This window comes from Dermacentor andersoni, chromosome 7 (genome assembly GCF_023375885.2).
Source record: "Dermacentor andersoni chromosome 7, qqDerAnde1_hic_scaffold, whole genome shotgun sequence".
Classification (NCBI taxonomy): Eukaryota; Metazoa; Arthropoda; class Arachnida; order Ixodida; family Ixodidae; genus Dermacentor; species Dermacentor andersoni.
This window is the reverse complement of record NC_092820.1, coordinates 8835158-8847673: the sequence shown is the minus strand read 5'-3', so window position 1 is coordinate 8847673 and position 12516 is coordinate 8835158.

Sequence of the window (12516 nt, the reverse complement as noted above, 5' to 3'; positions counted from 1 at the left end):
GATCCTGACAAAGTTTATGCAATGACGCGTTTGCCTGGTCTTAGTGATCATTCTATAATCCATGCATCGTACTCCTGTCAGCTTACACAACCTACAAAGATAACCAAAGTGATCAAACTGTATGACAAAGGGAATTACTCGGCAATTAACTCGGAACTCGCACATTTTGCTGCTTCATTCCACACCAGTTTTTTTATGCGTTCTGTCGAAACTAACTGGCTGCTTTTTAAAAACAAAATGCTCGATGTGTTCGCGAGATACGTACCCGTTATCACCCTAACCGAAAGACAGTCATCCCCATGGTTTAATATCACACTAAAGCGTCTTAACAATAAAAATAAAAGGTTTTTTCTCTCGGCTAAACGATTTAACAACGCAGACGCATGGAATAAGTATTACCTTGCAGAAAAAAAATTCGAAGCTCTAGCAAATAAAGAAAAACGCACTTTTTTTCGCAAACGCTGCCGTCTATGTTAAGAAATGGATGGATGGATGGATGGATGAAAAACTTTATTAGGGTCCTTTAGGACGCGTCCTAGCGCGCAGCGGGCCGCTCCCGCATCGGGACAGAGAGGCCGAGCCTCTCCGCTGCGTCGCGGGCCCGTTGGACAGCCCATAACTGTTCTTCGAGGTTGGGGCTGTGTAGGACAGCATCCCAGCGTGAAAAAGTGTTACTTTCATCGCCGCGTAACGCGGGGCATCGCCAGAGCATGTGAGGTAAGTTCGCTAAGTCATTGCATAGTGTACATGCATTTGTCGTCTGAATTTCGGGGTACATCTTGCGAAGAAGTAGGGGGTTTGGGTATGCCCCCGTCTGTAGAAGCCTTAGTGTCAAAGCCTGAGGTCTATTGAGTTTGCAATGTGGGAGGGGGTAGATCCTCCGAGCCAAGTAAAAGTGCTTAGTAATTTCTGCGTACGAGGAAGGAGAGTCCCGATTGTCAGTACCCCCGGCGTCACGCTGCCCGGTAGCTACGCGGTTGATGATCCCTCGCGCAGCTCCGTGTGCCGACTCATTGAGGTGGGGCGGGGCACCCTCGATCTGTCCCATGTGGGCTGGAAACCAGATCAATGTGTGTGGCTTGATCTCTTTGCTTCCTAATATCCCTAGGGCCAGCTCGGATATGGTTCCTTTGGCAAATGCCCTAACAGCTGATATCGAGTCACTGTAGATTGATGTCCTCTTGTCGTCCAATAAGGCCATCGCTATTGCAGCCTGCTCTGCGATTTCAGAGGACGTCGTTCGAATCGAGATTGCGTTCGTTATTTGCCTTTCATGATTTACGCTAACTACAGCGAAGGCCTGTCCGTGGGCGTAGCGCGCTGCGTCTACGAAACTGTTCTCCGAAGCCCGTTCACGAGCCTTTTCCAGGAGAGCCTTCGCGCGCGCCCGACGTCTTCCCACGTTGTGTTCTGGATGGACGTTTTGTGGGATCGGGGCGACAGTGATGCGGTCCCGCTGCTCCCGAGGGATGCTGCAGAACTTTGTTTTAATTGCTCTGGGGGGAACGCCCAGCTCCTGTAAGATGTGTCTTCCAGCTTGTGTGGTAGATAGCCTGATGAACTGGGCCCTCTCCTGTGCTTCCGCTATTTCCTCTAGCGTGTTATGCATGCCAAGTTGAAGTAAGCGTTCCGTGGGAGTGTATATGGGGAGGCCGAGAGCTCTCTTGATTGCCTTCCTGATTAATGCATTGAGCTTATCCCTCTCCGATCTTTGCCAGTTGTGCATGGCCGCGACGTAAGTGAAATGACACATTACGAACGCATGTACCAATCTCACGAGGTTATCTTCTCCGAGGCCTTGCTGCCGGTTGGCCACTCTTCTAATTTGTCTGATTGCATTGTCCGTCTTCTTAGTGAGTCGCAGCACTGTCTGGTTGTTTGAACCACTCGACTCTACCATCATGCCGAGAATCCGGATAGCATCCACCCTCGGAATATAGCCTCCGTCTTTAGTGCGCAGTTTTATGTCGCATTCGGCGAGAGGCTTCCATCCCTTTGGTTTCGGGCCTCTGCGCTTGGGTCGATAAAGTAGCAGTTCTGACTTGTGCGGTGAGCACTGAAGGCCCGTGGACTCAAGGTATCTCTCGGTAGCATCAATCGCCTCTTGCAGGGCCGTCTCTACCTGTCCGTCACTACCTCCCGTACACCAGATGGTAACGTCGTCTGCGTATATGGTATGACTGATACCGTCAATAGCAGAGAGTGTCCTGGATAGACCAATCATGACGAGGTTAAAGTGGGTTCGGGATATGACTGCCCCTTGTGGCGTCCCCTTAGACCCCAGCTTGATCGTGTCTGAAGTCAGGTCCCCGATCTTAAGGGTGGCTTCTCTGTCTGACAGGAAAGATCTCGTGTAGAAATGAAAGTGCTTCCCCAGGTTTAGGCTCGAGATTGAGTTTAAAACGCACGAGTGAAGAATCTTATCAAATGCCTTTTCCAGATCTAGACCTAGTATGGCTCTCGTGTCCCGCGTATTACAGTCAATAATGTGATGCTTGATGAGCTTCATCACGTCCTGCGTCGAAAGTCCGACCCTGAAGCCGATCATGTTGTGTGGGTAAATGTCGTGGTCCTCCAGGTAGCTCGAAAGCCTGTTTAGGATTGCGTGCTCAGCAACCTTCCCCACGCACGATGTGAGCGAAATTGGGCGGAGGTTATCGAGGCTGGGCGGCTTGCCGGGCTTGGGGATGAGAATGGTGTTGGCCGATTTCCACATTTCCGGGACTTTACCACTGCTCCATGCTTGGTTAATGATGTCCGTTAGGTATTCAATGGACTTCTCGCCCGGGTTCCGTAGAGCTTTGTTTGTGATCTTGTCCGGACCCGGAGCCGACCTGCCGTTGAGGGCGTGGAGCGCCTGCCTGATCTCCTCAATACCGAATTCTGCGTCGAGCTCAGGGTTCTCGGAGCCTTCATAGTCAGAAGAAGGTGGTGTAGAGCCCGATGCGACTGATAGGTACTTCTGTACGAGTTTCGATAAAATTTCCTTGCTCGAATATTCTCGCTTGGTTGTGTGTAGAGTGCGCGCCTGTGTGTTGCGTTGGTTGGTTTTAGTGTTCGTCTCGTCGAGGAGATGCTTTAGGAGGTTCCAGGTGCCCCCGTTGCGCATCTGCCCGTCGATCGAGTTGCACACCTCATCCAATTGCTGTTTACAGAGGGCTCTGCAGTGTTCCTCTATAGTTCTGTTGATTTCCGATATCTTTTTTTCTGAGCCTGCGGTTGAGCCGTTGTCCTTTCCACCTGGCGAGGAGGGATTGCTTGGCCTCCAACAGGTGAGCCAGACGGCTGTCCATCTTTTCCACCGGGAGGTCGGTACAAACCTCTTTGGTGGCAGCTTTGATGTCGTGTCGAACCTGTGCAACCCATAGTTCGAGGCTAGCCTTGTCCTCACTCTCCGTTCGCTCTTCCCTAATTTATGTTAAGAAATAACCCACGAAAATTCTGGAAGGTTATTAACCCTAACAACTCCCAGCCATTAGCTCTGTTTGATGATCAAAACCATCGTATTCCCGATTGCGAAATTGCTGAACAACTTAACCGTACTTTTTCTTCCGTCTTCACAACTGAACCTGTTAACATATTACCTCGCTACCCTCTTTCGGATCATGCAGTCATGCCTGATATTACCTTTTGTCCTTACGGCATTGAGAAACTAATTGATTCATTAAAACTTACATCATCGTCTGGCGTCGATGAAATAAATGTTAAAATGTTGAAAAACACCAAAACAAATGTGAGCGCGATGTTATGTGCTATTTTCAGCAATCATTGTCATCAGGAGTGGTGCCGGAAGACTGGAGAGAAGGCAAGATTGTTCCAGTCCCCAAAAAAGGTCCTCCATCGTTGTGCTCTAGTTATCGTCCCATTTCACTCACCAGCGTTTGTTGCAAACTAATGGAGCATGTTATTTACTCTCAGATCGTAAACTTTTTAGTATCCAATAACCTCTTTCACCCAGCTCAACATGGCTTCCGTAAAGGTCTTTCATGTGACACCCAACTAGCTTTATTTTTTCATGATCTAAGCTCTAACCTCGACTTGAAAGTACCTGTAGATGCTGTTTTCTTAGACTTTGAAAAGGCATTTGACAAAGTTCCACCCCAACGGCTACTCCTAAAACTTTCCCGCCTCAAGATTAATCCATTTGTACTAGACTGGATACGTAGCTTCCACACTAACCGTCAACAGTTTGTATTTGCTAACACACAGTCATCTAAAAGATCTGTCCTTTCGGGCGTACCACAAGGCACAGTTCTCGGACCACTACTCTTTCTAATTTACATTAATGATCTTCCTACTAAGATCTCTTCTAACATTCGATTGTTCGCAGACGATTGTGTAATTTATCGACGCATAACTAACACTTCAGACATGCATTTGCTTCAAGATGACCTAAAACGCATTGAATTATGGTGTAACAAATGGTTGATGTCTTTAAATACTAAAAAAAACCTCGCTAGTTTCTTTCCATCGCAGACAGCATCACCAATCAGGGAAATACACCATATACGGCGCCGAAATCTCATCCGTAGACTCATATAAATACCTCGGCATAACCTTTACAACTACCCTGAATTTGTCACATCATGTCATTAACTTAGCGAATGCCGCGAATCGAACCCTCGGTTTTCTCCGCCGGAATCTAAGACTTGCTCCCCCATCAGTTAAATTGTTAGCTAATGTTACATATGTCCGCCCTAAGTTAGAATATGCATGCTCTGTCTGGGATCCTCATCAACATAACCTATCTAATACACTGGAGTCAATTCAAAACCGCGCAGCCCGGTTTATCTACTCTGAATATTCCTATCATGCAAGCGTGTCTGAACTAAAATCCCGTGCCGGTCTTACTAATCTAGAATCGCGACGTCTTATTTCTAGACTGTGTCTTTTTCACAAATTCTATCATTCGCCACTCCACAGTTCAGCTATATTACCAGCTCATCGTCAGTCCAGCCGCATTAACCACAGCAAAGCCGTGTATCCTCCCCCGGCGCAGACTACCTCTCATCTACGATCATTTTTTGTGAAAACCGCCAGGGACTGGAACGGTCTGTCTGCCGACATCACGCACCACTCCGACACTCATCACTTCAAGGCTGCTCTCGAATTACTGTTTTGTTAAAGCCCATCTCTCATGTAATACCCCATCTCTGGGGCCTTTGAGGTATAATAAATAAATAAATAAATAAATAAATAAATAAATAAATAAATAAATAAATAAATAAATAAATAAATATGACAAACGGGGTACTTTATTTAAAAGTAGCCTCTACGAGCATTTAGACATTTGTCCCATTGACTAACGAGTCGCGTAATTCCCGTCTCATAAAGCTCCTTAGGTTGTTGCTTCAAAACTTCTGCAACTGACTTTGACGTCATCGTCCAAGACGAATCTGGTACCCTTGAGCTGTTTTTTCGGTTGCCCCAAAATGTGGAAGTCGCAAGGCGACAGGTCTGAGCTGTATGACGGATGCTGCAGCGTTTCCCGCTTGAACTTTGCCAGTTTTGCGTTAACCACATCAGCGACGTGCGGACAGGCATTGTCGTGGAGCAAGATGACCCCATTCGTCAATTTTTCACGTAGTTTGTTCTTGCTTGCAACACGCAGCCGATCCGGCGTTTCACAATATCGGAAACAATTGATAGTCTCTCAAGATTTAGCAAATTCTATCAGTAATGGCCCCTGGCGATCGAAAAATAAAAGTCAACGACACCTTTCCGGCAGAAACGACGGCCTTTGGTTTCCTTGGGGTGATGAAATCGAATGTTTCCATTGTAAGCTTTGCCGTCGTGTTTCAGGCTCGTAGTAGTGGCATGATGGTTTGTCTCCGATCACAATTGCAGACAAGAAATCGTCACCCTTATTGTGATACCGGATCAGATGAGTAAAGGCAGCGCCGGACATCTCCGTACTCTGGCGGTGGTTCAAAATCTTGGGCATCCATAGCGCACATAAGAGCCGATAACCGAGATGTTCATGAATTATGGCGTGAACGGTGACGGTGAACCGAACCGTGACTGATGTTCACACGCTCTGCCAGTTCATCGACGCTTATCCTCCGTTCTTATGTCATCAGCTCATCAACCTTTGCAATTTTGTTAGGGGTGATTGCACGATGGCTTTGGTGCGGTCTGGGATCATCTTTGCAACTGTCACGTCCTTCTTTGAACCGTTTGTTCTAACGCTTGACAGTGGCCAACAAAATACAATGTTCAATGTTCAATAGGACTTAGTCAAGCTGCTGACGCAGCTTTTTTTCCTCAAGACCTGTCCATATTCAAATGTATACTGTATAGGGGAAGTAAAGCACTTACTTACTTACTTGCTTTACTTACTTACTTACTTTACTTACTTACTTACTTTACTTACTTACTTTACTTACTTACTTTACTTTTGCTTGTTTGCAATGTACACGGCAGCCATACGGTCCCTAATTTATTTTTGGGAAATACCTTCAGCTGTCAAAAACCTCACGGCACCACGCTGCTCAACTTCTGGAGCGTCCATTACGTCTCGCAACCATGTTCAACCCAGTGTATGAGTGCATTAAAGAACATTTATCCTCACACCTGCGTGTCACTTTTGTAAATGAGAGATGCCTGTGTGCTACGCGCAGGCCTTGCAGATAATTAACAGAACCATAATTGCGCACGGTGAGTGGGCTCACTTTCATTTCACTCGCCTTCGTACATTAGAAATGCGAATATACAATAGAATATACAAATACCAAGATACAGCTTGATAAAGGCCCAAAAAGTGCCACTGGAAACAAAGTTCACTGCACGTATGCACAAAACCTCGCAACAAGATATCAAAACCTACGTATAAGTCTCTAATATATCTACGTATCTAAGAAAAAGTCACGGTATATAATGGGTCAAACAAGGCAAATAAACATGTTGCGCAATCACAGATTCACAGAATCCTAGATCCCTCCCCCATTCCACCCACTCGATCCCCCCGATGTATGGCGCGCGACGGAAAGCGGTGCGCTTGCTCCTCACTTTTCTCCCTTGCGCACACAAGACTCAGCCACCATCGTCGTCTCACCCATTCCAGCCCCCCATCCCCCTCCCTACGCTTTCACTCGCACATACAGCATGGGGCGCGCGGTCATGATGTTATCGCCCTTGGACTTTATGCGGAACATGAGGGCGACGGCAACGGCAGGAATGCGCCTAAAGTGTCCACATAATTGCTATCGCAATAATATAATAAGAGTATCCGGCAATTGAAGCGTCCCATGGCCCATTACTTTCCGCAAAAGAAGAAGCAACAAAATCGAATTTTCACCATGCGAGAATTCGCTGCGCCACAACAATGTCTTTTCTTTCCTTTCGTGGGGCGGGGGCACTGAAATGCAAAAACTCAAAGGAAAGTATCTCCACAATCGAATGCCTACTTTGGGCACCTAATTTGGCTACCGAAGGAATATCGAAGAAATCGTGAGACGTTTGGTCCACCGAGAACCATACGCATACTGCTCGGTATCCTACGCCGGCTAGACAAGACTTTCTGGAGAGGTTGCGCTCAGGCGAACGCGGTGCAATCCATCGAGTCCCCACAGTGATGGCGGCGAGCGACCATTGTTTCTTTTTCTCGTCTGCTAGCTAGAAAGCGTCCAAAACTCGGCCAGGCGAAAATGCACTCGGCCAGAGAAAACCGAACGCGCACCGAAGTGCGCCGCGCGGTGGTCGGGGCAACACGAGAGAGACGCATGCGCTCTGGCTGGCTCTGGCAGCCCACGGGTAGGGGAGCGAGAACAAAAAAATTGAAGAGGCTCAATGTGTCTTCGCGATTAAAAGTCAAAGTAGAAAAAATAAATAAGAACGTAGTTACCTTGGCTGGCTTTAGTGTCTTCACTGGATGCTTTGGCGCAGCTGAAAAAAAAAAAAAATTTAATATTTTTTATGTGACGTGACGGCACGAGTGAACAACCGCAACGCTTCGCCTAATCGAGCCTTGCTGCCGGCTTTGTCAACTTGTCTGTAGTGCGTTGATTTGGCTTGTCTCGTTGTATGGCCCGATGTACGACTTTAGAAAAGTTAATGAACCTTTGGCGTCAGATATTTATGGAAACATTAAACTTACAAAGTTCCGCAATTGAAAATCTATAGCACACATTTGGAAATGTCAATGCACCTTCCACAACAAAAGTTGATGAGAACTTTATACCCATAAAGTTTCGGAATTGACATCCACGCGCTCCGTAGATTCCATGATATAGAGTGTAGATTCCGCTGCATCCGCGAGATGCCCCGGCGAGCCTGTTCGCCGTCAAAACGTCCTTGAAACTTTGTGCTTGGATGGGGCTGCTTGCGTTATGTGACTCCCGGTACATGGGCGTTGCCGCGAAATCCAGCCCGAGTTCACAATTTTTGCGATGAAATGGTTGTTCGAGCATGAAAAAGACGTTCTAGACAAAATCCAGAATGATTTCCGGTGCCGGGGCTGCATGGACAGCACGAAAAAATTTCGGGGGGGGGGGCGGGCTGAAGCCCCATAAGCCCCCCCCCCCCTGGCTACGCCCCTGCTTCTGGGAGAGGGAGATGCGACCGCGCAAGACGACCGCGGTTCCCCCAGTCTTTGCTTTTTTTTTTTTTTTTCAGGTGCCTCCTATGAGCGCGTCGCCGTTTTCTTTTGGTATGTGTGTTGGGCACGTGCGTGTGTGCGTCTGTGTAACGAAAATCTGCGTTCTATATTTTGCAGGGATTGGTAGCTCTATACGAATATGTGTATAGCTTATGTATACAATAATTTTGACCTCTTCAGTGCGTCGAACAATACTTTGGGTGCTATGTACGTTAGTATGTAACTTCTGTTTTCTTTTTTGGGAGTATTGTCTAAATATTGTACAATTTTGCTTTGTTTCCTTTTGTATTTGCTCATTATTGTATAGCTGTTATTACCGTGTGCAATTATCTTTGTTTTAGAAGTCTCGCTGTAAAGGCTCTGCCAAGCGAAAGGAGGCTGCGGCTTTGTAAATCTGTATCTGACAGCTTTTTCTGCGCCTCCGCTATCTGTGCCTTTACAAGGCTGAAAGAAATAATTTGAATTTTAATAAATATTTATCGTCAAAGCATCACGTCTATATGTGCACGAAGTTCGATACGTGCGTGCATGCATGCATACACAGTCAATACGCTTTCAAGGGAGCTTTGCACGAAAATGGTAGATATGCTTCACAGGAGACGGCGCTTGAAAAAATACTCATTATATACCATGAATTTATTAATTCTTAACTGCTGGATTGTTGAATGTCATTAGTTCATTGAGCAAAAATTGGACGAATTCGATCGAACTCTAGTTTTTCCCAATCAAATCAACGTCCACAGCAGAAATGCTCCATTTTATGATTTACATTGATTGGCATACAGCCTTAACTATTCTTAGACGAATCGACAATAGCTACAAAAATTGCAGATTTTTACATCTCTTCACAATTCGGCTTCGTATAATCGCTTCTTTCACCCTCCCCAGTGTAAACATCCAACTGAAATGTTTTCTAGAACTGTACAGTCAACGAGTCGCCTGCGCTTAGATCGTTTGACGATTTTTGCTGTGCTGCGACAGGGCCATTTACAATTAACACGCCATTCGCGAACAATTTTGCTTGACTCTTTCCGCAGTTCAGATGACTATTGCGAGAACTGTCTAATGCAATATCCACTTGATTAAATTTTGTTCCCCGTTAAATAGTTATTTTCTCGATAGTTTAACTACAAAAGAAGAAAGCGATAATGAACGATACAATAGTGTTGCAAACATATCCGTTTTTGAAGTATTGAAATCTTGTGCTTTTTGATAAAGCAAATGTAATACGCGATATGTCTTCTTCTTGCGACTTGCACACTGGTCTCCACGTACTCTTGCTATCATAATAGTGGTCGTTGCATGCGCACCCGCATATATGGCGCAAATAAATTTGATTCTGATTTCATTATTCACTCTAATTACTAGAGTTCGATCAGTCCAGAATAAAACACAGAACCACCCTTTAGCCGGAAGCTGATCTAATCGCCAGATGAACTGTCACTAACGTCTGCATGTGATGGTTGCTGTTTTTCCCCGTGTGATGAAGCGCCGTCATCGCTTTTGTATAGCTGGTCTATATTCCGTCATTATATATATTAGTCCGTCAACATTTTTTACGCGAAAGCAACAACAAAAAATTGCTGCCTCTCACTTCTTCAAAGCACTGCGCAGCCTGTCGGAACGCACTGGCGCGTGTGAACGCATGGCCTGAATGCTCAATTTCAAAGTGTTGTTCAATTGCTGCCTGAACCACTCGTGAAGACCTTTCGCGCCACGTTACTTTGTTATGCTCGCTTTTCTTGTGACCGATGACAAGACATTAAATTTGGCGGCCTCTGCAAGACAAAGCTGCATCAACACAGCTTCTTAAATATACGAATTGGCTCAGCGGCTGTCGGACAGTGTGCATGGTCCCTTGTGGCACGTCACTAAAAAACCAATTAAACACTTAGCGTATATGCACAAAATGACGCGACCACTGATATAACGTGAGAGGGGACTTTCGGTCTCACAAAAAAAAAAACTATATATATATATATATATATATATATATATATATATATATATATATATATATATATATATATATATATATGTATATATATATATTACACGAAGTGATGCGGCAAGGAAACAGGAAACGACGTATAAAAGCGGGTGCTCGCAAGGCGCAATTTATTCCTCGTTACTGCGAACTGCCGTCGCAAAATGCCGTGAAAGGACGAGTGCCTGCACAATTACTCGTTGTTACTGCTGACTTCTTTGTCACCGTCGGCGAAGACGGTTTGTGCCCCCCATGCGACCAAAGTTATTCGGCAGGCTTCAGAAATCGAAGGCACTGTGCGCCGCGGGCGAAGGCCGCTCGCTTGGCGCGCCTGCGCATGCGCGAGGTGGCGACGCGGCACGGCGAGAGCGCTTCAAAGCGGGAGGACGAAGGCGGCGCGGAATGAACAGCGCACGGTGAAATGTCAGCGTTAGATAAAGTAAAAGAAAAATAGCACACGTTATGTTCATGTCACGAACCCGAATACAATGCGAGGCGCGTTCCAAGGCTCGAAATTTCGGGGGAAAAACTCGCACTATACACCGTTTTTTCGTAGGCGCCGCCATATTGGGAACGCAGTGGCGCCGCCTATGAGCAGCGCCATACTGGCTTGGGTGAAAGCGGTCTTTTGCATGGCAGGTATACGCTCGGCGGTAGGTTCTGGCGTTTGTTTTCGCGGTCGTGCGGTCTGTTTAGTATGACGTGCGTCTTCTACGTGGTAAACGGTCCTGTGAGACATGCTGAAGTGGTTTAAGGCGTCATGGCCGGAATTTCTGCTGGCGTTGAGGTGGACGGAACACGCAGCGCGGTGGTGTGCGCGTATATTTGAGCCTACAATCAGCCTCGGAGATCAATTGTGTATTTCTGAATTTTCCAATCACTAATGTGACCTTATTGAAGTATTATCCTCTATTTCTAGGCTGCGGTTTAGGAGCCATGACACATACGCGACGATCGTAACAGCGTGGGCACCGTTCTGCTACGATAGGAGCTGTGCTGTTATACTTTGACAAGCATTCAAACTGTTCGCTGCAGGTTACACTGCGTGACTACTTGGTTCAATGGATGAGGTTTCCACCTATGAATAAAACAGTTTTGGCTAGTAATAGCATCATACCTTACAGTCTGAATTAAGCTTGTCCAGCAAAGCGACCGTTTACGAACTGCGCGAGCGTCCTAAGCAGTAGTAGGTGCTGAATTACAGATATCTTTCTTCTATATAGCGCATGGTCCAAGCATACGGCATCAGCGGTTATATATTTATAAACGTTGTGCGGCGTTAGCCCGTTTTCTCTTGCTTTTTAGAGGAAGAGGATGATAACCGAATTTTTTCGCGGTTGTGTTCGTTCAGTTCTCTACGACGCACTCACACGTATTAGGGAAATCTTGCGCTCAAAAATAGCCATCGCATTCTTTTTATGCGAACCCTCTCATATATTATATGGCTGTATACAGGCCAAAAGGGCAATGCCGAAGCACACAGCTTATATATATGTATCGTGTTGGCTCACCAACCGCAGTGATCGCTGTGTTGAGCAGCGCCATGGGCCACATGCAGCAAGGCTAGCGTAGACATATGGTAATTTCAAGCATACTAGACTTGAAATGCGTGAGAACGATGCCAGTGTATCACAAATATTTGATAGCGCTTGCCGCTCAGATATTTCGTGGTTGCCTTAGGTTGGCCGTGCACAGCACGCGCTCTTATGTTTTACTCCCTACGCCAATCGATCAGACAGTGAGCTGATTTACCATTTCATGCTGGTAATACAGACACGCCGGTTTCCTTTGCTGAATTAAAATCGATATGAGCAAAATAGTAAAGAACACATACACGCACAGCGACTGATAATGCGCGTACATCGCGGCTGATTATGCGCGTCACATTTTTGCGCCCCCAAGACATAATTCCGCCTACAGTAGTTACCGATGC